General features: G+C 43.9%; 1 protein-coding gene and 1 non-coding gene across 5 annotated transcripts in view; both read right to left on the bottom strand.

Moving 5' to 3' along the window:
• The window catches only part of FYN (FYN proto-oncogene, Src family tyrosine kinase), a 212,742-nt gene that overhangs the window by 161,621 nt on the left and 24,633 nt on the right, over positions 1-26,488 (bottom strand). For 3 of the 4 annotated variants that reach the window (XM_061131686.1, XM_061131690.1, XM_061131687.1), the window contains exon 2: positions 22,412-22,451. The gene's annotated coding sequence lies outside the window, so the exon portion shown is untranslated. Of the gene's footprint in view, positions 1-12,708; positions 12,939-22,411; positions 22,452-26,488 lie in introns of those variants that run through there. The other variant, XM_061131688.1, reaches the window with a different exon arrangement.
• LOC133048351 (U6 spliceosomal RNA) lies at positions 747-853 on the bottom strand. The gene has a single exon (XR_009691013.1). It is a non-coding gene; the product is annotated as a U6 spliceosomal RNA (small nuclear RNA).

Genomic DNA, 26,488 nt, shown 5'->3' with positions numbered 1-26,488 from the left:
GAGGCCAGATTCTCAAAACAGTTGTAAGTCACCACATCCTGAGAGAGGAAAACCAGAGCCTAGCTTCAACTGTGTCCCTGACTAGCCACGTGGCCTCCACTAAGCTCTACTTTTTCTCCTCTGACATAAGTTCAACCTATGTCACTGGTCTGTGGCAAAATCTAATGAGGAAACATATGTGAAAGATCCTGAAACGTATCGAGTTCTGTTCAAAAAGTAGGATCATTACTAAGTTCTTATGTACATTGAGGTGCACCAGACACCACCAGGCAGCATTAGAGCTCAGAATATCTCTTAGCACCAGACAGGCACTAATAATAGAGATGAAAGAGACGGGGAAAGAAGAACCACAGGCTGAGTAGTCCACCTAGTGCAAGAAAAAGGGAGACCAGGAGTCAGTCAGAAAACACAGGTTCAAAAGCTCATTTTATTGCTGTCTGACCTTGGACTAGTCATTTCACTGCCCTGACTCTCAGTCTGCCCAGCTGTCAAATGAGATACTAGGAGATCACCTCAAAGGTCACCCCCAGCTCTACGAGTCTATGAAATACTGAAAAAGATGTGCCAGGTCCCTGGACAGCTCCTTCGCCAGACACTTGATTGAGTGCCTGCCCTGTACTAGGGTGCAGAGGTGAGTAGATCACTGATGCGCAAAGAGGAAGCCACCAGCGTCAGGCCGTGCACATGGGGGGTGGAGTTTCAGGGACTTATATACTTGTGAATTATTATTCTTTTTTTTTTTTTTTTAAAATATGGAACGCTTCACGAATTTGCGTGTCATCCTTGCACAGGGGCCATGCTAATCTTCTCTGTATCGTTCCAATTCTAGTATATGTGCTGCAGAAGCGAGCACGTGAATTATTATTAATAATAATTTGTATCATTCTCCTAGACCCTTGCCCCAACACTTTAAAAAAAAAAAAGTGTTTCCAAAGTATCTTTCTTGAACTATTGACTCAATTGAGTCAGGTAAATGGTGGGAGGAAGAGAGGGGTGCTGCTGAATGAACAGAAATAAGGCTGCCCAGTCCTGGGGACCCATCTTCCCGCAGGTTCAGTGACTAGAAAATGAGACATGCCCGCCCAACCACTGCTTGTCAGCAGAGGGACAACCTGTCCGAGCTTCTCTCTTGGAGCGGGCAGAGAGTCCCTGGTGCGGGAAGATGGGAGGGCAGTGGCTGAAAAGGAACACAGAAGGGACTCGGGCAAAGGAGGAGTCCCTGGGGGCAGCGGCCCCTAGAGTGAAGGAGCTGGTGGGTTTGAATTTGCTGTGTGTGGTGACAGAGAGTCTCCAGAGGTGGCTGAGCAGGGCAGGGCTCAAGAGAAGGTGTGGCTGCGTGAGGCTGACCGCGACACCACAGACTCAGTCCCCAGGGAGGGCAGGGTGAACCTGGGAGGAGCGTCCAGGGGACAGGGGCATCCGCGGGAGAGGGGCGTCCAGGGGAGAGGGGCATCCAGGGGAGAGGAGCGTCCAGGGGAGAGGAGCGTCCAGGGGAGAGGAGCGTCCAGGGGAGAGGAGCGTCCAGGGGAGAGGGACTGGGACAGCTTCAAGGACAGCTGTGAAGGCTGGCTCTGTGGTGTGGCTGATAAACAACAGAAGGGGTGAAAGCGGTGGCTCTGTGGAAAACACATGGGATAAAAAGCTATCCATGTATTGGATGCCTGGAGGAAGAGAGCAGGCTTGTTCCTAGGTTTTGGGGAGATGGGGCCGAGGGAGAAGTCGACGAGTACCTGTAATGACTGAGGAAATCACAGGAAGCATGAGAAATCAGCAGTGATAGAAAAGGAACCTCTGTTCCTGTCGCATTTAAACTGAGTTATCAAATGAAGATACTGAGTAAAAATGTCCTTTGGAGAAAAGGTGTAAATAAAAATATCTCTGCAGATGCACAGACACGGGAGAGATGAGGCACGGCCAGGGGTGGGGCTGTGTGTGCGCACATCCGGAGAGGCTATCTATACAAGCGGCATTTTGATCAAGGGGTCATATCTTTGGGTCCATGACTGGGCACATTCAGAGAGCCCAGAGACCTGCCCCTGAGCAGGAGCACAGTGTATCTGTTTGTGTGCTTATGTTTTTCTGGATGGAGGATTCCTAGCTCTCATCTGGTGTGCAAAAAGACCCCCAAACAGTGCTTTAGTTGGTATTAAGATCCTCAACATTGGATGGAAAACTTCTCTCTTATCCACTTGACAAATGTGTCACATCAGAGCACATCAAGAATAAGGTGCTAATGTTGTATTTATTACCAAATGTAAGAACCAAGGAATAGTGATTCTGTTATATTGTCACAACTAAGATACATAATAACACTCCAAAGACTACTGACACTGGCACACATATTTAACCCAAATCTTTTAAATTAAAAATGTTAAAAGCATACTGAGGAGCAACCTAGATGCCCATCAGCAGATGAATGGATAAGGAAGCTGTGGTACATATACACCATGGAATATTACTCAGCCATTAAAAAGAATTCATTTGAACCAGTCCTAATGAGATGGATGAAGCTGGAGCCCCTTATACAGAGTGAAGTAAGCCAGAAAGATAAAGAACATTACAGCATACTGACACATATATATGGAATTTAGAAAGATGGTAACGACAACCCTATATGCAAAACAGAAAAAGAGACACAGAAATACAGAACAGACTTTTGAACTCTGTGGGAGAAGGCGAGGGTGGGATGTTTCAAGAGGAATCGGGTGGAGAGGGAGGTGGGAGCGGGGATTGGGATGGGGAAGACGTGTAAATCCATGGCTGATTCATATCAATGTATGACAAAACCCACTGGGGGAAAAAAAAAAAAAAGATTCAAGCATCAACTAAAAAAAAAAAAAAAAAGAAAGAAAGGAAAAAAAAAAAAAAGCATACTGAGGGTTTTGCAAGTACAAGTTTCTTGCAAAAAGTTTACTATGTACACTTACCTTAATATAAGAGTATCTGGATCTGTTCATTTTCACAGTTAGATTCAAAGACTTGCCAAAAACACTGATTGGAGCTACTTTAACAGACATGAAAATTTTCCCAAAAGGGTGTTATCAAGTAGACTGTGCAGTAATGACTATAAATACGTGGCATGCCTGCGTTACTATAAATAAATATTGCATGTTCTCCCAATCCATTTAATTACTGTTCACCTAAAGCAGTGCAATTAAGAAACTGTGTTAAATTCTGAAAATGGGAAAAGCCCTCCTATCTCTCTTAGGTAGTTTTACAATCCTAACAATAGACGTAATGAAGCCTTTTAAAAGAAGGACAATCACATTAAAATGACCGGGGCATGTAAAAATTCATTACATAGATCCTCCTGCTGTTTGATGTATTAAATGCCTCATCATACTCTGGAGAGAGGTAGGAACAAAGAATAAAGAAAAATCACAACTTTCTGAGTGAACCTCTTATGCCTGAGAATTCATCTGATTTTGAAAATCACTCAGGACTTCACCCAACACAATAAGTGCAAAGAACATATGTCTGGTATCAGATAACAGCATGGTCCTAGGAGCACGGATTGGATTGTTGAATACAAACTGACATTACAATCAATGTTGTGATGATGCGAAACAACAATACAAGTTTATAAAGCTTCCCTCATGAGAAATGTTAAGGGCTACAAAAAATGTCCACACCCCCAGGATTGCCCAGGACTGTCAGCACCCATTATCCTCAAGTTCCTGCCAAAGACAGTACCAATTGGTTGATTTTTGCTAAATGTATTCCTAAGTGTTTATGTTTTTCAATTATTATACACAGAATTTTAACTTCATTTTCTACCTATTAGGTGCTAATCTATGGAGACAGAATTGATTTTTGTATATTGGTCATCTTGTATCCTGTGACTTTACAAAGTTCAAGGATTCGTTCTTCCCATTAGAGGTTTAATACATTCCGGTGTGTGTGTGTGTGTGTGTGTGTGTGTGTGTGTGTGTGTGTGTGTGTGTGTGTGTGTCCGGTGTGTGTGTGTGTGTGTGTGTGTGTGTGTGTGTGTGTGTGTGTGTGTTAGGTGCTCAGTCATGTCTGACTCTTTGCGATCCCATGGATTGTAGCCTGCCAGGCTCCCCTGTCCATGGAATTCTCCAGGCAAGAGTCCTGGAGTGAGTTGCGTTGCCATTCCCTTCTCCAGGGGATCTTCCCAACCCAGGGATTGAACCCGGGTCTCCTGGCATTGGCAGGCAGATTCTTTACCATCTGAGCCACCAAGATTTGTCTATATAAACTGGCATGTTGCCTGCAAATAAAGACAACTTTACTTCTTCCCATCCAATCTTGAGCCTTTTACTTCTTGTCCTTGCTCTCTTCCTTTTTCTAAATAGCTACAACAGTCTATGAAAGTGAAAGAGGAGAGTGAAAAAGCTGGCTTAAAGCTCAACATTCAGAAAACTAAGATCGTGGCATCCGGTCCCATCACTTCATGGGAAATAGATGGGGAAACAGTGGAAACAGTGGCTGACTTTATTTTTCTGGGCTCCAAAATCACTGCAGATGGTGATTGCAGCCATGAAATTAAAAGACGCTTACTCCTTGGAGGGAAATTTATGACCAACCTAGACAGCATATTAAAAAGCAGAGACATTACTTTGCCAATAAAGGTCCATCTAGTCAAGGCTATGGTTTTTCCAGTTGTCATGTATGGATGTGAGAGTTGGACTATAAAGAAAGCTGAATGCCGAAGAATTGATGCTTTTGAACTGTGGTGTTGGAGAAGACTCTTGAGAGTCCCTTGGACTGCAAGGAGATCCAACTAGTCCATCCTAAAGGAGATCAGTCCTGGGTGTTCATTGGAAGGACTGATGTTGAAGCTGAAACTCCAATACTTTGGCCACCTGATGTGAAGAGCTGACTCATTTGAAAAGACCCTGATGCTGGGAAAGATTGAGGGCAGGAGGAGAAGGGGACTACAGAGAATGAGATGGTTGGATGGCATCACCAACAAGAACATGGGTTTAGGTGGACTCTGGCAGTTGGTGATGGACAGGGAGGCCTGGCGTGCTGTGGTTCATGGGGTCACAGAGTCGGACACAACTGAGCGACTGAACTGAACTGAACTGAACTGAACAGCCTATAGGAAGTCCCCGCTGGGACACTCTGGCTTGCCTTATGGCAATTTGGGCCCTTTGTCGGGCCATGAAGATTGGGTTGTGTGACTGTGGCCTTGGACAGAAAGATCCTGATCCTGCCACACTATCTGCAGAAGATAAGGTACCTGATTCAGAGCCTCCAACTTTAAGGGATAAGAACTCACAGTTGATTTTCTCTGGTTTAATTACTCATCTCTCTCAAGATGTTGACACATTACAGAAAGAAATACTGAAAGGAATTACTGAATCTTTGAGATTTTGAGCTAGGAGAGCCCTTGGAGATTAAACCTCTCATATTACAACAAAAATGAGGCTCAGCCTGTCCAGTGACTAGCTCAAGAGGCCAAGGGCGAGTCTGCTATTCTGGACAGGATGTGAACTGAGAGTTCAGAGACCTGGAGTCTAGCCTTGAGTCGGTCAGGAAGGTCCTCTGCCCTAATAGACTCTAAGAGTCTAGGGGCGATCTCAGATACTCTGGGTCTTAGTCCAAGAAGAGGGAACGATTTGGGGCCATGTAGGCATCTTTTTTTTGAACTCTGGGCAAGATTATATTTTCCACTGCCTAGTCATTCTGCATCTGGCTATTACTATTAAGAAATGAACTTTCCTCTCCCTGCCCCCAGTAAACTTACTCTGAAATAAGTTAGAAACTATGATCTCATAGAGTATCTCTGGCTCCTGTTTACATCAAGTGTTGAACATGATCATCGCATATAATCTCAAAAGTTTATAAAGCTCCATTTAACATTTTAGAGGGTACACACAGTCCCTAGGGATCCTGGCTGAATTCTTCTCATACATATTATTTGTACCTGTCTCTTAGAAGAACTTGGCAGAGCTAAGAAAATCACCAGCCTGGTTAGCAAGCATTTAACATGTTCCCTCTTCACTGGCCAAGGGAGGTTAACAAGGATGTCCTTAAATTAGCAAGCATATTTCTGTCAATCAAATACATGTATTTGAACAGCTGAAATTCTAGGACTTTAGAAAGTCCAGTTCTTCAAATTTCCCCTCTTGTGACAAAAAGCATTCCTACTCATCACTCACTTCTCTAAAATAACCATCAGTTGTCACTGCTAAAAAAGAAGTTTCAAGAGGTCAAAAGCATTTACCAAGATCAGAGTGAGGCCCCAACCAGACAAAATAGAAACCAGACGATAAAAGAGCATCACTCATAGCTGTTGGGTGTGTGCTGGGCGAGGCCTGTTTCGACAGAAAAAGGAAAGCTGGAGAAAAGGACAGGAACCGCCGAAATATCTACCTGCACGGGGGTCTTCAGAACATCATGTCATTTGACAACAACCCTATGGAGGTAAACATAACATCTTTGGCTCCTGAGGAAGCCAGTTAAGTAGCTTGACCATGGTCAAACAGCTGGTTAGCAGTACAGGGCAATCTGAATCCAGGTTGATCTCTCTTTCCATTCTTTTAATTAATTTTATTACGAAAGTAATATAACCACACTGAGAAGAAAACCCCTAGAATCTCATTTACCCAAGTACAAAAACTAACATTTTGGTATAATTTTTGTAGGCTTTTCTTACCCATGCATTTTGCTTTCAAAATTGGGATTATATCCCACAATTTTGTATTCTGTTCTTTAAAACTTAAACTAAACATCTGTCCAACTTATTTAACAATTTTTATAATCATCATTTTAACTAATACGTAATATTACACTGAATAGATGCGTCATGGTTTACATAATGAGATCTCACTTATGGGAAAACTGAGGTTTTTTTTATATATTTTTGGCAAAGCACAAGTGTTATTTCCAGTATACAATGTTGCTTTCCCAAATGTGTAATGTCATCATCAAAAGACAACACCAGTCAACAGATGATGAAAAACTATGATTGAAATATTTTCAAAATGCCACCATCACAGAGCTTTCTGGCCTGAAATCAAATAAATTGGATGAATGCTATTAATAAAGGGTGACCCAAAAATAACACGATAAAAAAAGCTGCCCTTCTGAGACTCCAGAGAACACGTGCTTTTAATGGTTTAATGCTCTACTTTCAGTTTCACAGGAATGCCAACAAAAGACATTATCCTCACTCAAATCTCGATTTGGGAGAATGGAAATTCATTGAAAACAAATTCTATCAGTTTTACGTATCACAGTGGTCAGGATTTGCAAATGCGGTCAAAATGCTCACCTAGGACTGTGTCATATTTCACAGTTAATGTGCTATTCAAAAGGCCACAGACCCATATTTCTCAGGTCAAGTGAATTAAAACCACACAGCAGCTCTGAGTTCTCATCCGAGGTCAGGCAAACAGCATTGTCAAACCCCTTGTCATCTACTGAATTTGTAAAATACTATGCATGCTGTAAGAAAAATCCCCCTGTGTTGGGAGGAAAGTAATCTCCCAAATCTTTGTGTGCCCCTGATCTGTTTTAAAAGCTTGACTAGAATCCATGCCACCCTCAGTTTGATGTGGAAACAGACCCTTAAATGCCTGGCAGCATCTATCTGCTCCCCAGACAGAGAGCTGAAGGTTCCTGCTGATCAGTGGAAACTGAGTGAAAATGGAGTGAACTGGGTGTTTGATTCCTACCGAGATGGAATCTGCTCCCTGATGGCAATGTGACTACAGTCCATGCAAGATATGCGTTCACCCTTCCCACAATGGTTGTGTAAGACCTACACATTCCGTTCCCCTTCATAACCCCAGCTGTTTCTAATCCACACTTTCATGGGGAGTTGTACTTCATCAAACCCTAATGACATCCTTTTCCACACCAATATTTAGCTAATCATGCATTTCTTCTTCCCTTCGGACTTCCCCTTCTCTTAAAAGTTAATCTGTTTACTCATGGGAATGTCAGATGGAATGTCCAAATATAACCACCCTGGAGAATAATTTGGCATTACCCAGGAAAGCTGAAGATGCACAGACTCTAAGACCCAGAAATTCTTCTCTTAGGTCCCTATCCTAGAGAAACTGCAGCAAGATGCACATACAAGAATGTTCACAGCAGCACTGTGTAAAATGGCACAAACCTGGAAATAACCCACATGTCCATTGAGAGGAGACTGGATAAATTAATTGTGGTATATTCATATAAGGCAAGACCACACAGAGGTAGAGATGAATTTCATGCGTGACACTTCATGCATCAATGGGGATGAATCTTAAAAAGTAAACATGGATTGAACAAAGCAAATGGTACAAGAATACCATTTACATACAACCCCAAGGCAAACAAGACTTAATGACAGATTACTTAGGGAGACACACTTACACAGAAAAACCAGAAAATGACAAACACAAAATTCAGAACAGTGTTTCCTTTGAAGGAGAGAGGTATGGCCAAGGAGGAACACACAGGCTTCTGAAGTGCTGGTGATATTCTAGTTTTTAAGCTGCATTATGGCACAGAGGTGTTGTGTTGTTTCTCTGCCTCTCTCCCCCTCCCTCAGTCCCTCCCTCCCCGCCCCTCTTCATGTAGGTATATATGTATGTATCTGACACACACAGACACACTCCTGCATATGTATTCCTGTGCATACATCATCATAATTTTTCATGTTACACTGAGGGGCCCGCCTCGCTCAGTGCCCCATCCCTGGCACTCTGACGCTCCACGGAGCCCCCAGCTGGGGACTCCGGCTTACTGCGTGCTCGCTCCATGGACTCCCTGCTCCACTGAAACATGAGAGTCACTGAAGCCCCAACGTGATGCTCTTCCTTCCTTCCTTCCAGATGCACTCACCTGGAGCATTGATCCAGGCCACCGCTGATGGGAAGGTCAACTCTGCAGTGACTTCTCCCTCAGAAGATGGTGGCGACCGTGTTGCAAGGGGACCTGAAATGCTACTCAGGGTGCAAAGTGGAGCTGTAGGAGGCAATGCTGGCCCGGACTTTCCAAGCCCAACCACAGGGTCTCCCGAGAAGCTTGTCAAGTTCACGCCATTGCATTACTGCCGCCCAGCCTGACTTCCCCTTTGTTCCTATCAAGTTATCTCAGGCCCCCAGCTCTCAGACACCCAGTCTCCCAACCCTGGCATAATTCTTCATCCTCCTTTCTCCTCTTTGAACAGTAGACCCTGAGATTACTTTTTGCTCTAATCTCAGTTATACTGAGATTACATATACTCTTATATCAGGAGTCCTGATCTTCGTATGATGGCCTTAATTTAGACCAAATAAGAGTTCTTATTGGATTTATTTTATTTCAGGAATGTTGATTCTAAAAGCTTCTATTTCCTACCCAGAAATGGAAACTGATAAACTCTTTCAATAGCAAATGGATTTGGCAAATAATTTTTTTTTTTTTAATTTCAGTTTGTTTCTTCTATGTAGTAGACTTCTTGTGGGAAAAATACATAAATGTAACCACTGTCCTGGAGATCTGAGTCTGGTTAATTTGATTCTTTTTCAAAAATGTTTCATAATGCCTGTATCATAACATGAAAACCAAACATCATGGCCCCATTTTAACTTTAATGGGCCTATTTTCACTTGATCACAGAAGATATACGAAAGAATGAATATGAAAAAAATGATAAGAAAAGTAAGGTAGAGGTGCAAAGAGGTGACAGGATACTGTGAACAACTCTATATTTAGCCCCATGAGGAGCAGGATGGCGGGGCCCAGAAAGGGGGCCGGGATCAGTGGATGGCTTCAACAGAATTCAGACAAGAGTTTAGCAATAATCAGAGAAACTGAAAGACGCATCTGAACACCAGGCCAGGGAAGATGATTCCAAAGTCTGAGGTGCCAAGAACCTGACTCAGGGACATGGTCATAGGAAAAGAAGGGAAAAAAAGGAGGGTTCTTGGAGAAAGGCATCCAAGTTGGTCAGTTCCTTCAATTTGAGTGAAGAAAGTTCTCCATGATTATGAGCCAGGGGACATGGTAATATAAGAGAAAAAGCAAAAATCAGTCATTCATTATTTCAAATTTGAGCTGAAATATAGTGATGGATGTTCATGGATAAAGCATCAGTGAAATGAGGGCTGCTTAGAATTTGCATACAAACAGGCCTATGGCATACACTGATTTGGGCTCTACGCCACCACCCTGAAAGAAAAAAAAATTTTTTTCTAGATTTTCAACAAAAAGGAATGCTTTGAATTGTGCTCCTTGGTATGTACCCAAAGAAAATGAAACTTGCATCCACACAAAAACCTGCACACAGATGTTCATAGTAGTTTTTCCATAATTGCCAAAACTTAGTAGCAACCAAGATGTTCTTCAGGAGATGAATGAATAAATAAACTGTACTACACCCAGACAATGAAACATGATTCAGTTCTAAGAAGAAATGAGCTATTGAGCCATGAAAAATATGGAGACAACAAAAATGCATATTACTAGTCAAAAGAAGTCAATCAGATAAGGCTATATACTATATGATTCCACCTATATGACATTCTGGAAAAGGCAAAAACTATAGAGACAGTAAAAAAGATTACTAGCTGCTAGAGGTTAGGGGTGAGAGAAGGATGAATACGCAGAGCACAAAGGGTTTTTAGGGCAGTGAATATAATCCGTATGGTACTGTAATGGTTGATCTATGTCATTATGCACTTGTCCAAACCCATAAAATGTACAACACCAAGAATGAATCCTAAAGTAAACTATGGACTCTGAGTGAAAATGATATGTCAGTGTGGGTTCATCATTTGTAACAATATTTGTGGAGGCGATGCATGTGTGGGGGTAGAGGGTACATAAGAAATCTCTGTACCTTCCTCCTGGTTTTTCTGTGGACCTAAAATTGCTCTAAAAAATGAAGTCTGTTAAAAAAAACTTGAAAACAAAAAACAAATAAGCACTTTCCCTCCTTGATGCATCTTCCTCTGTGGGGTCTGAAATGATTGTTTCTGAAGCTTTTTGCTTTTTCCTTCAAAAAAACATTACAGCTGGCCCTTGAACAGCACAGACAGGGGAGGTTGGGAAGCCAACTTTCCGGACAGTCGAAAATCTACATGTAACTTTACAGTCAGCCCTCCTTATCCTTGGCTCTGCATTTGTAGATTCAACCAACTGCAGGTCATGCAGTACTGTAATACGTATTTGAAAAAGCTCTGCATGTAAGTGGACACTTGCCTTTCAAACCCATTCTGTTCAAGGATCAACTCTATGTGGTGTCTTCTTGTTGTATTTACCATCTAGAAAACAATGAACCCTAATTATATTTTCTACTGGGCCACTGTAAAAATAGAATAAAGAAAAGTTACTTGATTGGCTAGTAGCCAATATCAGTAACACCAAATATGAAAAGATATGGCAAATATTATAGTGGCTGTCAAAAGTTTTTAGTTCTACCAGCTCAAGGGCCATATTAAAAAAAAGTACCTCTGACACAATGCCAGTAAGGCCTCCCCATACCTAAAACTTAACTAATGATCGCTGTGAAAAGTGAAAGTGAAAGTCACTCAGTCGTGTCCGACTTTGTGACCCCATATCCATAGATATCCCCAGGTCAGAATACTGGAGTGGGAAGCCATTCCCTTCTCCAGGGGATCTTCCCAACTCATGGATCAAACCCAGGTCTCCCGCATTGCAGACGATTCTTTACCAGCTGAGCCACCAAGGAAGCCCAAGAATACTGGAGTGGGTAGCCTATCCCTTCTCCAGCAGATCTTCCTGACCCAGGAATTGAACCAGGGTCTCCTAGCATCTTAGGTGGATTCTTTACCAGCTGAGCCACATGGGCATGACGGCTGTAACAACTTCTAAACTTCACGAAGAGGTACTGAAAATGAGAGTTTAGGAAAGAATGGGTGCATGTATATGTATGGCTGAGTCTCTTCATGAAGACTGTTCACCTGAAACTATCACAACACTGTCTGTTAATTGGCTATGAAAGTGTTAGTCGTTCAGTTGCATCCAGCTCTTTGCAACTCGATGGACCGGAACCCCCTGGACTCCTCTGTCCATGGAATTCTCCAGGCAGGAATCCTGGAGTGGGTAGCTGTTCCCTTCCCCAGGGGATCTTCCCTATCCAGGAATTGAATGCAGGTCTTCCTGCATTGCAGGAAGGAGCCTGAGCCACCAAGGAAGCCCCCAGTACAAAATAAAAAGTTAAAAAAAAATTAACAAAAAGAAAATGAAGTAACTAATAAGACCTAAGAGCTGTTCAAATTTTGTCCCCATTATCAAATTCACTTTTTTTTTTTTTTTGCAATATGTCTCACGTTGATGCATGGGTCAAGCTCTCTGGTATAAGAGGGAAAAAAAGATTCCTTCATCTGATAATAGTATGATAGGCAAAGTGGCACTTACTTTGTTTTTTAAATGACTGTTTCCGCCACCCCTAGTCTAGGAGGACCACTTTTCTCCTAACGATGAACAAAATCTTCCCACACATACACACAAAAAAACTTCTGTGTTAAATTACTGTAGCAAAAGATACAATCATGCTGTGGAAAGAAACCTTCCCTTGACAGAAAACCTCCTACCCCGTGTATGACTCTTTTCCACAGCATACTTGGGAGTTAGTCAGTCCTTGGGCAGTACTGCCCAAAGAAAGAGGACAACAGACAGACGGTGTAAATTATTACAACTCCCTCCCTTCGTCAGCATCTCTTCACTGACTCCCATTCGGGGTCCTCTAGTGGCTGCATTGATTTCAGGGCACCCTGCACTTCTCCTTGAGACACTCACCAGAGCTGCAAGTTGACAAGTGATAACGCTCTGCTTCCCGCACGGTCACCACCACACAGCTCTTTGGAGGCCCCGTCAGGACTCACTCAAGCCCCTGGGCCCTCACACTCTTTCTGCTGCTTCAGGCTGCCTGTGCTCGGCTCTGGAACCATCTCGCTTTCTCACGGTCGCCTTGTTGGAAGGACTATGCAAATGGATGCACTGTTTCATCTCTTCTTGTGTTAACAGAAACGGTCCACTTCCTTTCCTTCACTTTGCACCCTGACTTTGTTCAGTGGTGGTGTGTTTCACAACCTCACGAACACCCCACGGCTTCCGAGAAGCAGCTGCGTTCACTCGGCAGTGGGTGCTGCTCTCCACAGACCACACGGAACCCGCAGAGGAGGCTCGGTCTTCAGTGGAGGCGAACGCTTAAGACAAAGATCAGGGCTGCACATCTGAATACAGGGTTCCAGTCCCTCCTTCAAAGTCCCCCCGAGAGCTGATGCCCCACGGTGCGCTCCAGGAAGTGGGGCGCCCTGCTTGCTCAGAGCAAACGGGTATCTCTGCCCTCAAAGTAGCAAACAATCAAGTTCTCGTCCAACCCTCCTTCCTGCGGCCTGCCTCCATCTCACGGTGCTTTCACGGACTGTCTGAGTGACAGATTACAGACAGAGAGCACCCTGATGTCAGCAAAGTTCCGGAGAGTCACTAGAACACAGCTGAGCAAGGTGTGAAAACCTGGGCCAAGAGACAGCTGGGTCTGCTGGACTCAGCTGACTGCATAGCCCTCCCAAGGGCACGAACATCACAGCGAGCAACACTGACTTGGAGGGAGGTCCTTGTATGCAGGGCCTGGGAGGTTTGTCATCCTTGCTTATTAAGGATGCTTTCATCAAGATGTGCTTACGGAGATCACAAATAATTCTCACATGAGAGGAGATAGTTAATTGACTGGAAGAAAGTATGTACACTGGAAACTAACACAACTATAATTGTAACTGTAAATCAACTATATTCCAATAAAAAATTTTAAAAAGAATGTAGAAGAGCCAACATATAGACAGAAAGAAAACAGAACAAAAACAAAGAAAGGAAGGAAGGAAGGAAGCAAGACCAGAGATTTTAAAGGATGTTAACAGGCTGGACCAAAACAACAACAAAATCCCTCCAAGTTAACAGAAAAAAAATCCTGCTTTTGACTGCAAAAGAAAAAAAAGAAATCTACTGCATAAATATAGAATGATGTCGGTGCCTGCTCCAGACTCCTGAACCTGTTCTGTTGGGATTATAAGCTCTGCCCATGACCCTGACCCCAGATCCTGGGTGGGAGAGGCTCCAGGACACTGATGTTCAGAGTCCCATCAATGTTATGACTCTGACTTCTGAGCTGGGGCTGCCTTTTACTCTCTGGGCTCAGTCTCCTGTTCTGGGCCCCACCCCCTTCTGGCAGTTGATCCTCTAAGTTGTTCTTGTGGACCCAAACCTTCTACAGCTTCCTGCTGTGGTCTTGTCCCCATTCTTGCTGTGGTCTTGTCCCCATTCTCCACCACTCCTCTTATCTGGCCCCTTGACTGATTCAGTCATACAATCCTGCTACCCAACAACATATGTCCATCCAGACTGCCACCCATGGAAGGACTTCCCCAGTGCTAGACCTTCCCAGCTACCCTCACTCTCCTGTTACAAGCATGCTGCTCATATGTCCCCGTGAGCGTGTCCCTGGCCATGGATCCGTCTATTCCCTGGATTCTCATCTGGAAAATATTCTGGATTCCCAGCTGACCCCATCCTGAAGCCCAGACAGAAGCCCAGCATTTTTACGTGGCAGGGGCAAAGGGGCTGGGTTTAAAGCAATTCATATTTTAACGTCTTAAGGATTTTTATTGAATACAAGCTCAATGTAAGCTAAGAGTGCCACTGAGCGGTTGAATCAGAGACGTGATGCTGATCTGCACTGGTTCAGCATTTAATGATGCAGAAAACGTGCATCTCACAGGCCTTAGGAGTCTTTGGTGTAGAGACCTTACTTTACACTTGCTGAGACATCTCTGAAGTACTGCTTGTGTCTGAGTGCCATGCTTTCAAAGAGACAATGACATAAAGGGAATGCATCCAGAAGGAAGTAACCAGAATAACAGAATTCCTGACATCAGGTAATGTAAGAAGATTTATAAGAACCAGGGCTGTTGGTCGAGAAAAGATGGGTTTTCGGGGATGGTTTTTCAGGTTAAGAGCTCTTGCATGAAGGAAGACCAAGAGGTTCATCTGATGAGCAACAGCTTGAAGGCCTGCAGGAACACACTGGAAGGGGGCTGATGCAGTGACTGTTCATCCCATTCCACTCCTTGTCTCCATGACCCTGTCTCTGTAGCCCGTTTTTCTCTCTCATACTGGAAGATCTGACTTCCTAGGCCCCTCTCTGCTCTCAGAGCCCCTAATTCTTCATTCTCACATTAATCCCAATCTGAGAATGAAGACAGGCCTGGCCTTGCCTTTTCTGAGTGAGACCTGGGAGACAAGATTGGTTCCTAGGTCTTCCAAGCGGTCCCCTCCAGGAAGATCAAATTCACTCAAGTAACTTGCAAAATAAATGGTGACAGGCTTTAAGTTTCAGGAAATGAAACACACAGAAATTCCCCCAGAGAAGGTGTGAGAGGCAGAAAAATGTCTCCCCCTCCCTAAGATATTCCCTTCCTAATTCCTGCAATCTGTGAATATGATCTGACATGGCATGCTGTGATATGATAAAGCTAAGAATGTCCACAGGAGGAGATGATTCTAGATTATTCAGCAGGTGCTCAAAGCCATCACAGGCATCCTTATAAGAGGATGCAGAGGGAGAGGAGACGGAGATGCACAGGGGAAGAAGGTAACCTGAAGGCAGAGGCAGGGACTGGAGAGATGCGGCCACAAGTCACAGAGCATCTGGAGCCCCCAAACACTGGGAAAGAAGAGACAAGCAACTGATTCTCCCCTGAGAATCTCCCCCGAGAATCTCCCCCGGCAACGAAAGCCTCCAAAAGGCATGTATTCCTGCTGATATCTTAACACTGGACTCGGACTCCAAAAGCATGAAGAGACCAGATCTCTGTGAAGACACCACGTTTGTACTCATTTGTGATGACAGTCACCATAAACTAAAAGGAAGGTTTTCTGATTAGTTAAATTTTGCTGTGGGCCAAAAGTGGGCAGGAATAACCTTTTTCAAGGGAGAAGTTTGAATTTGTATGTGTTTTTATGGCCTATTCCAAACCAGACTTGGAACGAGTACGGCTCTGCTTTTAAAAGTGTTTGGGGATGGTGATAAAAGGCATCTTTTAAGCCATTCTGAGTGCACATTTTACTAATAATCTCTGCTTCACACACACATTCAGCAGACAGTAAGTCCAAGCAGGGCAGACAACCAGATGACTGAACCTCCACCCAGCAGGCCTCTTCACTGCTGTGGAAGAGATGATCCAGCACTCTGCCTGCACACACGGGAGGAGAGAGCCTCCAGCGTAGGTGGGATCGTGTCTTGATTCTCTATTGTGATGTGGGCAGCATTTCTCCCCACCCTCGCCTGGCAACATCCAGCCTTCAGAGAATGATGAATGCTAGTGAGATGAGCAATACAACAGCATGATCCCCAGCCTAGGAACCGGCCTCGGAAAGAGGAGGAAGGTCCCACAGGCCTGCCCGGACTCCCACTACCACCATCTCTCCAAGTCAGCTCTCACGCTGTCACCCAGGGGACCAGCTGGTGGTACCAGGTCAGGTTGCCGGACATGGTTCCCATTTTGAGTTTCTAACATCTCCCTGATAAAAAAACATCATTACTATTTTAAAAACCACACCATAAGGGAGAAAGTCCTTTTAAAATCAAGGAAGGGAAAGTGAAAGGTACATATAAAACTACCAGTTTGATGGCAGGCTGACACTGATTCATTTGTCTTCTGCTCAAGGGAACCTCAGGACAGAACCCCCACCATGGAGTGGAAAGAGACCGAGACCTAATTTAGATCTTGCTGCTTCCTAGACTCAAGTCTTTGGGTAAATCACTTCATTTCTGTTGAGCTTCATTTTCCTCACATGCAAAACAGGACAACTGAATAAGATGACATGTGGTCTACACAGTGGTTGGCCCACCTGAGTTCATCAATGTTTGAGGAAAGGATAAATTAACTCTTCTGCATCCAGGAGCAGACAATCCATCCCAACCTTTCAGCTCTTTCCTTGAATCACAATCTAATACTGTTACCCGTAGTTCTTCCAACTGCCAGCAATATCTGCCTGAGTTTATAATATCTAGGAAGAAGGATTTCTTATTATCTTGGAAATTCGAATTGGCAGAGGGCATGTTTTTTCTTCTTGGACAGTGGTGGCGCTTAGTTTTACAATCTAGAGATTTATGCAAAATAAAATTGGTCAGTTATTATGGGTGATGCGTTAACAACAAAAATATTTGGTCCAGGACTTTAAAAAGTTTGCTCTTCAATCTAAAACAAAATTCTGTGAAAGTTCCTTGCTCCTAAACACAGACATTCCCCCATCCCCAACCAAAAGCCATTCCTTTTTCTTGATCCCTAATCATCAGGAGAGTAGGCTGTGTCAGGCTTGGCCTCCACTAAGTGAAACAGAGGCTAGTCTTTCCCGATGATCAGTCACCAGTAGAATAGGTCAGTCTGTGTGTGAGGTTGGGGCCAAGGGCATGGAGAAAGGAAGCTAACTGGGCATCTCACAGGTCCTGGAGTTGGCCGTATTCTACGCACGTGTCAGAGGGCCTAAGGGACCCACAAGCACCTGGGGAGCGCTCCCCTCCATTCAGGAAGAGTAGCTTCTACAGACAGCAGCACATTATACTCACGCTGTTCCTCCTCTTCTCTCTCCCTCCTTTTCCTCAGAGCAAGCAGCGTACCCAGGGAGGTGGTACCCCCGACACCAAACCCCCCACATGCCCACGGAGACACAGCCACATGCCTTCCCACTGACCAGCATTCTTAAGCCTTTGGACATTCCATATAAGTCCTGATGATCCTCTGACCCCTGGAAATTATATTACCCCCACTAAAGGCTTCCCTGATGGCTCAGTGGTAAAGAATCTGCCTACAATGCAGGAGACGCGGGTTTGATCCCCGGGTTGGGACGATCCCCTGGGGAAAGGCATGGCAACCCACTCCAGTATGCTTGCCTGGAGAATTCAATGAACAGAGGAGCCTGGCGGGACACAATCCATTGGGTCACAAAGAGTCGAACACGACTGAATAGACTTGGCACACATGCAAAGAAAAATTTGAATTAATCTTTTTTCTCTTTTCAACTGGCTGTGTAGGAATCATACATGACTTTAAAGCTTATTTTCTAATGCAGTCTTGAATTTTGAACCATTCACTGTTTAGAAAGAGATCTTTTTTTTTTTTTTTCACAAGACATTTGGCCTCACAATAAGAATCTAGGATTTTTTTTTATCATTTCTTTTGGGACTTATTAAAACAAAAGACAGATTGAAAAATGGAGTAACTTCTATGTGCATTCTACATTTACCGTTGAACACAGACGTTACTCCATTTTTTAGTAATTCACTGAGAAAAAGTAATTCATTGAGAGAAAGTAAACAACTCTAAAGCAGGAGGTAATTTTTTTAATTTACTTTTCTTTCTCAAGGATGATTTTGGGAGGCGGGAGGGGGGATCGGGATGGGGAATACATGTAAATCCATGGCTGATTCATGTCAATGTACAGCAAAAATCACTACAATATTGTAAAGTAACTAGCCTCCAACTAATAAAAATAAATGGAAAAAAAAAAAAAAAGGATGATTTTAGTTGAGGTGGCCTACTACCAAAGAGACAGTAGTATTTTTGCCATATTTGAGGCCTGAAGGCACCTATCTAAGCCCTGCAAACAGCTGGAATAGCAGTAAAGGAATTCTTGGTTTCACTGGAGCTACAGATATAACAGGGGCCTCGCTCGAGGCAGACGCCAAAACACTTTAATCATGCTGGACCAAGGCCATGTAGGGTACACGAAAATCAAACCTCTCCCCCCAGAACTTTGAGAGTAGTTATGACCAAAGAGATGTTAATCAAATTCATTTAGATCAAGGTTTAAATTACTAAGTAAGATGACTCAATTTTATCAGCTTTTTATTTTAAAAAGTACATTTTTGTGTTTCTGACATAAAAACAAAATTAATTCAGTCAGTTCAGTTGCTCAGTCGTGTCCGACTCTTTGCAACCCCATGGACTGCAGCATACCAGGCTTCCCTGTCCATCACCAACTCCCAGAGTTTACCCAAACTCATGTCCATTGAGTCGGTGATGCCATCCAACCATCTCATCCTCTGTTCCCTTCTCCTCCCACCTTCAGTCTTTCCCAGCAGATTACATATTCTCTAAAATTCACTTGAGGATGGGTTTCACTTTTAGAAGACACACCTTATATATTTAAATTAGTGATTTATGGAAGCTATACTCAGAAGTATATTCCTCAATAATTCCATAAGATTCTGCGAAACAAACAAAAAAAAGTTTAATGCTTCCCTTGTGTTCTTACTGCTTCTCCCTTTAGACTTGCTTTACTTGCCCAGATGTCTTCATTCTAAGAATTATCTATTCGTTTGTCTGCTTAAAACTGTACTTTTGGGGAGAAAGTCAGGGAATGATCATCCTATCTCCATATAATGCTATTAACAAGCATGATTTCCACAAATAAAACCCATAGCTGGAGAAGAGAAACATGATTTCTGGGGTATGCAATAAAGTTTTTAACTTTTCTACCTACTAAGGTAGCTTTTATTGGGTCTCATTACCCCTCAATTTGGTCATGTGGCATTCAACACCTTAAGAAGGCATACCAGCTGCAGGCTCTAGGCTTCAGACCGAAGGCTACATTCCAGCAGGAAACAGAAATTAGAGGGCTACTGTACAAATAACTATGCCTCCAGCCAGACTGGGAGTCAAGGAAGACCTCTCTAGAAAGTAACATTGCTTTTTTACTACTTACTCATAAGACTTTTTAAAAGGAGATAACACAAATAGACTGTCTCAACAGTCAAATGCATAGAATTGGAAGTATACCGGTAGATGTCAGAGTCTGGGGGATGGAGGTGAGGTGGGGAGGGAGGATGGGGAGTTGGTACTTAATGGGAACAGAGTTTATTTTAGGAAGGTGAAAAATCTGGGAGATGGATGATGGTGAGAGTTGTTACTTAGTTCCACTGAACTATATAGTTAAACATGGTTAAAACAGTATGTTTTATATTATGTGACTTTTACCACAATAGAAAACATTAAAAGATACATTGAACACTGTATCAATTCCAAGGCAAGATGGGGCATGGGAAAGAGAAGGCTTTGGACTGGATAAGTATGATTAGAATCCTTGCTACTACTATGGTGCCTTGAGCAACTCATGGTAAGGGACATGGTCACCTCACAAAATGCTGTAATGGTGAAGTCTGGCATACATAAAAAGCACTCAGTATGTAGTGGAAATCCAGTAAACTACAGACAATAATAATAGAATGTATGTTGATGTATCTCTGAGCTTTGACATGTCAAAACAAAGCTAATTTTCCTTTCCTAATTCTATCCTTACAAAAATGTTCAACGAAAAGAGAAAACTCAAAAATCCATTAGGCAACAAAGACATTCTGACATCAGTGAATCTTTTTCACTTGGGTTGGCTAACAGGTATCATTTACTTAAACAATGGAGGTACACCCTGTACTAGATTCTTCCTGGCAGGTATATAAACACAGGCAAAAAGATTATTTGGCATATCTGTACTCAATAGCCTTCTCTGAGCATTAGAAAAAGATTCTGGAATTGAAGTTTTTGAATCAGAGCTTTTAAAATAGTGAACTTCCCTCTGGTGGTTAAGTGTTTTTCAGGTCACTAACTACTTGACTGAGAGGGTGTGGGCAGAACCCTTCAGAGGAGCCCAAACTCACGCAGCTCAAGAAGCATTTCCCACCCCAGATTTAGCTTCTTTTAGTCTAAATTCCCTCAGCACTAACAAACGTGCAACGCCCAAAACAGGGTCAGTGACACAGTTCATCCCACTGTTAGACACACCTTGCTGCCAGGACAACTGATCAGGCTCCACCTGCAGGGAGCTCCCAGCCCATGGCCAGCCTTATTAAGTCTTCTTTAGACTGTGGCCAACAACCACTTTTCCTTTCTGATACAAGGCTCAAGTTAGAAAACAAAATAAAAAAAATATGTTTCGTGTTTTTAATTTTAATTTTACTTGGTCCTGGAAAAGGAATTTTCTCGCTACTGATGAGAAAAATGAGGCTCAGAAAGGAAAAGAGATTTGCCTAAGATCTTAGAGCATGTGAACGGCAGAGCTGAAGTAAAAATTTAATTCACTCCACTCAGGGCTCCCCACTCCATTTGCAGCCCTCTGGTCTGCCCGTAGGCTCACAGACAGATGCACCCCATCCATGAGCTGGATCTCCTGGCCTTGTGGTTGTGGGATTCACTGTGGCCTGGGCCGCATGAGGCCAGGCAGGGTCTGTAGCCTGCAGCATCACCGGGCACTTCTTGGACCTTCTCCCTGCCCCCATCTCTGCTGGGTGTTCTGCTGTTCTGAGCTACACCACCCTGGGGTGGCTCCTGAAACCCAGAGACTCTGGCTGCTGGGGGTCTGGCCTGGCCCAGGAGATCACAGATCATTCTGCAGAAGCTGGGGAGTTTGCACGGGGTCAAAGATCAGGGGTTGCTCATAACTGTTCTTAAACAAGGTTTCAAGACAGGTGCATTTCCTCGACTCAAAAATAAAAGTGCACTGTCTGCAGACAGAATGGCTCTAGTTTAGGAGAAGAACCTCTCTTGCACATAAATTCAAGATAAGAAATAACATCTAAGTCATTCTAGAATGATGAGATGGCAGTCCCTGACTGACTAGGGATCCAATAAAAGATTACACTCAAGGCCATGTGACTGGTCAGTGGAGTCTGGGGCATTAAAGGATCCTATAGCTAGCTGGTGAGACCTGTTTAAGTCCAGCCTTTGCTGGGAACCCAAGGGGCCTGGGAGGCAAGGGAAGCACAGGCAGAGAAGACTCATCCAGTCTACAGAAAGAATGAACACATGGTTCCTTCACACACCCCCTCCCTCCAGCAGCTTCTCTGGATGCCCAGCTCTATCAGATTGTGCAATAATTATCTGTGTATTGTCGTTCACATTCATTTTTGTCTCGGCAGAGTCTAGCAAGGTGTCCAGCACCCAGTGGGCACCAAAAAAATGTTAAGCGAATGAAAGCATGACCTGTCACACAGTGACTGCAATTTGAAGGTACAACTAGGGCAACAGTAAACAGCAGCCATCTGAAAGCAGAGGAAAACCCAACAATGAATGAACCTTCTCTTAAGCATTCTTAACCAGAAGTTGGAGGACTGCTCATCCCCCACCAGCCCTTGAAGACTCAGCAGCCACAGGACAGCTGTTCTGTTCTATTTCTGGGCTGGGGAGATGTATCTCAGAGCTAAAACATATGTTCCCATAATTGTCAAAATTGAGTGTTACAAATAAGGGGAGAGGGGCAAGTGGTAGGTTCACCTAAGTAAGCTAAGGCTTTCTCTATCATACATCAGCTCCACCTCTAATTCAACCTCACTCTCAGAAACCCATTGGCTCAAAGTCACAATTCCAAGTTCAAAGTGGACCTAATCCTGGTGGACAACCCTGTCTAATTTACAAGGCACATGCTTTTAGTGCAAAACTTGCCAACTTACTTTTTCCACGTCTAGATCAGCATCCTGCTTCTTCAAAAAACTGTAGAAGAAAAAAAAAAAAAACATTAGAAGGGAACTGAGCTTTCTTTGCTTGTAAACCACCCACAAAGCACCACCATAGAATTTTCATTTGCTGCAGACAATCGATTTGCCCACAATTTTTTTTTCTTCTTCACACAATTGTTGTGAAGTCACAGTTGCCACCAACACCTACCTGCAACTGCAAAGACCTGGGCCTGTACAACCAAAGGAAGCCAGCATGAGGTCTTCAGTTTCCAGAGCCAGGAAAAATAGGGATGAGATCTTGAGTATGCGCATGTGCGCGCGCGGGCGCGCATACACACACACACACACACTCCTTCTTCAGAGTGCCTATAAGTCATCCATAGCTGGGACATGTTAAAAATGTGTCCCCGAGGTCTTGTTCAACGTACTTCTTGGCTTAAATCTCTCCTTAATCCCCAGACTCTATCTGCCCCACTTCCTGTCTGACTGTGGGCAAGTCTCACTGTCAAAATAGGCTTCTTGGCATGGGCCTGCTTTCCCATCAGCTTGGGAGACCCTCTCCAAGAGGCTCTGCCAACCCACCTGCCTGCACAACTTGTGCATGGAAACCTAGTCCCGAGATCACCTTAGAACCTAGTGTCAAGTCCTGGGCGCAGCTGATGCCGACTGATGGCACTCATGCCCACTTCACATCAATCTTTAAAATGCCAGGACCAGGACCTCCAGATTTCTCATGCTCTCTGTCTCCTGCTGCTGTTGCTGCTTCGTCACTCAGTCGTGTCTGACTCTTTGCGACCCCATGGACTGCAGTCCACCAGGCTCCTCTGTCCATGGGGATTCTCCAGGCAAAAATACTGGAGTGGGTTGCCATGCCCTCCTCCAGGGGATCTTCCAAACCCAGGGATCAAACCGAGGTTTCTTGCATTGTAGGTGGATTCTCTACCATCTGAGCCAACAGGGAGGCCCAAGATTACTGGAGTGGGTAGCCTATCCCTTCTCCGGGGGATCTTCCTGACCCAGGAATCAAACTGGGATCTCCTGCATTGCAGGTGGATTCTTTACCAGTACTCTGCCTACAACCTGCCAATACTGTGTTCCAATACCTCATTTATTCTTTGTGATTCTAGCTGCTTGAACAAAGCTTCTGTTTTAATAAGGTACCTAAAGAGAACAATAAAAATAGTTGAATGGAATTATGTTGACAACAATATGTCAGGGTAGAAAGTAAAAGGTTTGAAAAATCTGGGGGAAAAAAAAAGCAGAAACAATTTTTCCTACCTTAGTAGAGACTCAAACTTGCTTTTAGTATGATTCTTAGCATCTTTCTTTCTGGCCTATGGTTTAAAATACCCCCATCATAAATTATCAACCCCATCAAAACCATCCCCCCTTCATACACACACAAGAGAATTTTTACACTATTTGGAAGATGACATAATTAACAGTCACGTCTTTGTTTTGTTTAATCAAAGATGACTCAGAATGAAGGGAAGAAAAAATGGCCATGGGGAAGAGAATTAGAAACTGATATATTGTCTTCTGCAGATGGGCATTCAAATCATGAACTCACTGCAGACACGCAAGAGAAGCAGCACAGAGGCTGGGGGGAGAGAATGTGCTAATGAGCTCGCCACAGTCCATGCCTGGGCAACCCACAGCCCCATCTCTTCCTGGCTTCTGAGACACGCTGTCTTAGCCTACCAAATGCCACTAGGCAATACGTGCCTTCTCTTCTGGCTCCCCCCTGGGGATCTAGACAGTGTTGAGCTGTTAAAGAAAAAAGAAAAAGGAATTCTCTCTTTCTAGAAATTTCAACTGTCCTCTCTATAACCTGCAAAGAGTCAGTCAGTACTATAAGAACTTTTCACCAAAGGGAACATCTATCTATACAGAGAAGACTGACTTCCATTCTTAAATACTTACAAAGAGGTTTAGGAAGGCCGTCATTCTGATATATGGACTTCCCAGGTGGTGCTAGGGGTAAAGAACTTGCCTGCCAAAGCAGGAGACCTAAGAGATGAAGGTTTGATCCCTGGGTTGGAAAGATCCCCTGGAGAAGGGAATGGCAACCCACTCCAATATTCTTGCCTGGAGAATCTCATGAACAGAGGAGCCTGGTGGGCTACAGTCCATGGGGTTGCAAAGAGTTGGACACAACTGAAGCGATTCAATAGCAACAGCAGCAGCATTCTGATTTATAAAGTAGAATATTCCAATTTGCCAGGGGAGGGTTGCCTTCCTCTGCCACAGAAAGAGCAGGTGGAGAATCATTACCCTTGTCCAAATCAGTGAGGAAACTTGGCCTCTCCCATGTACACAGCACAATAGCAGCCTCAGAGGGTACCAAGTTCAGCAACATGCTCTGAAAGAATGAGCCTTCACTCCACAGCTCTTTAACAAGCAGTACTAAAAGGAAAACTGAAAACCCACTTGCAGCTGCTGGCTCACTACTACACAAAGAATCTTATCCATACGTACACACATGCAGCATCATCCAATTTCTGTTTCAGGCTTACTAAAAAGATGGAGTTAATTAACAAAGACAATACATATATGCACCATCCCGCAGCCAGAAACCAGAAGGATGTCACAGCGTCAACTTCAAAGACTCACAGCAAGCACACACGGCCTGAGATATTTTTAGGCACCAGCTCCATTGTTTCAAAGAGAATATGGGTGGATGAAATAGAATTGCCTGAAAGTAAAATTCATATGGCAACCCATCTTGAATGAAGAGTAGCTTTAGTTTTTTTTAAAACCAGTTATACCATTTTTAAATGGAGGCTATTTATGAAAAGTAGAGAACAAATAAATTTTGGTCATCAAATACTTAGATGAAATAGAGGTAATATTTTATTTCAATGACTCCTATATTTAAAAAGGGCTTCCCTGGTAGCTCAGATGGTAAAGAATCTGCCTGCAATACCAGAGACTTGGATTCAATCCCTGGGTGGGAAGATCCCCTGGAGAAGGAAATGGCAACCCATCTAATATTCTTGCCTGGAGAATTACATGGACAGAGGAGTCTGGCGGGCTATAGTCCAGGGAGTTTCAGAGTCGGACAGGACTGAGTGACTAACACTTTCATTTCACATTAAAAATCTGACCAATTATTCACCTTTGGGCTTATTCACTCAATCATGTCTGACTCTTTGTGACCCCATGGGCTGTAGCCTGCCAGGCTCCTCTGTCCATGGAATTCTTCAGGCAAGAATACTGGAGTGGGTAGCCATTCCCTTCTCCAGGGGATCTTCCTGATCCAGGGATGGAGCCCAGGTCTCCCGCATTGCAGGCAGATTCTTTACCATCTGAGCCACCAGGGAATCCCAAATAGTAGTTGACTATTTCCATATAAATGTATTCAATCCTGGGCCTGCGGACATTAGGGCATGGTCCATGCTTTTGTTCTTCCTGCTGAAGTAGTACTGATACTTTGTTTGAGAACATGACTGAAGTGACCCAGATTCCCCCAGTGGAAAAGGCAGATCCATAAATGCTGCAAATGTGTGATCAACTGCAGGAAGGGAAGCTGAAGGATGAGGCCTGGACCCAAAATGAATCTTCCCCACTCTCTAGATCAGTTCAGGTCCTCCATCATTGGGAGAATACACAAAGATTTTTATTTTTAGAGGAAATTCCAAAAATAATACTGAGAAGCCCTCAACTTCGAGCTCCTTCTTGATACAGCCACCCCCACCCCACCCCTCCTCCTCTCCTATTTCAGATGCCAGGGGACCTCTCCCACGGGCACCTACCGTATACCCTGTGAGAAGACAGTGCCGGCAGAGGAATACCCTGACTTGGCAAAGGGACACTGGCCACGTGTTTGGAGAATGGCAAGAGGCTTGACAGTGCGCAGGGCGGCTGCAGATGGTGGGAAGCTAGAGGGAGAAACGTGGGGAGCGAAGGCAGAGGCCAGGTGGTGAGGGACAGCGTACACCAGCTTAGAAGTAGGGCAGTGAGGGGCACACACCTGCAGCCACCAGTATACTTTCAACCCACCTCTCTCTCAGGAAAGGGCAGAAAACCAGACAGAGCCCCCAGAATGTTCCTGGCACTGGACTAAGGATC

Source organism: Dama dama, chromosome 28, assembly GCF_033118175.1.
Source record: "Dama dama isolate Ldn47 chromosome 28, ASM3311817v1, whole genome shotgun sequence".
NCBI lineage: Eukaryota > Metazoa > Chordata > Mammalia > Artiodactyla > Cervidae > Dama > Dama dama.
Note: the sequence above shows the minus strand (reverse complement) of the source record. Positions and strands in the feature narration are given on the sequence as shown.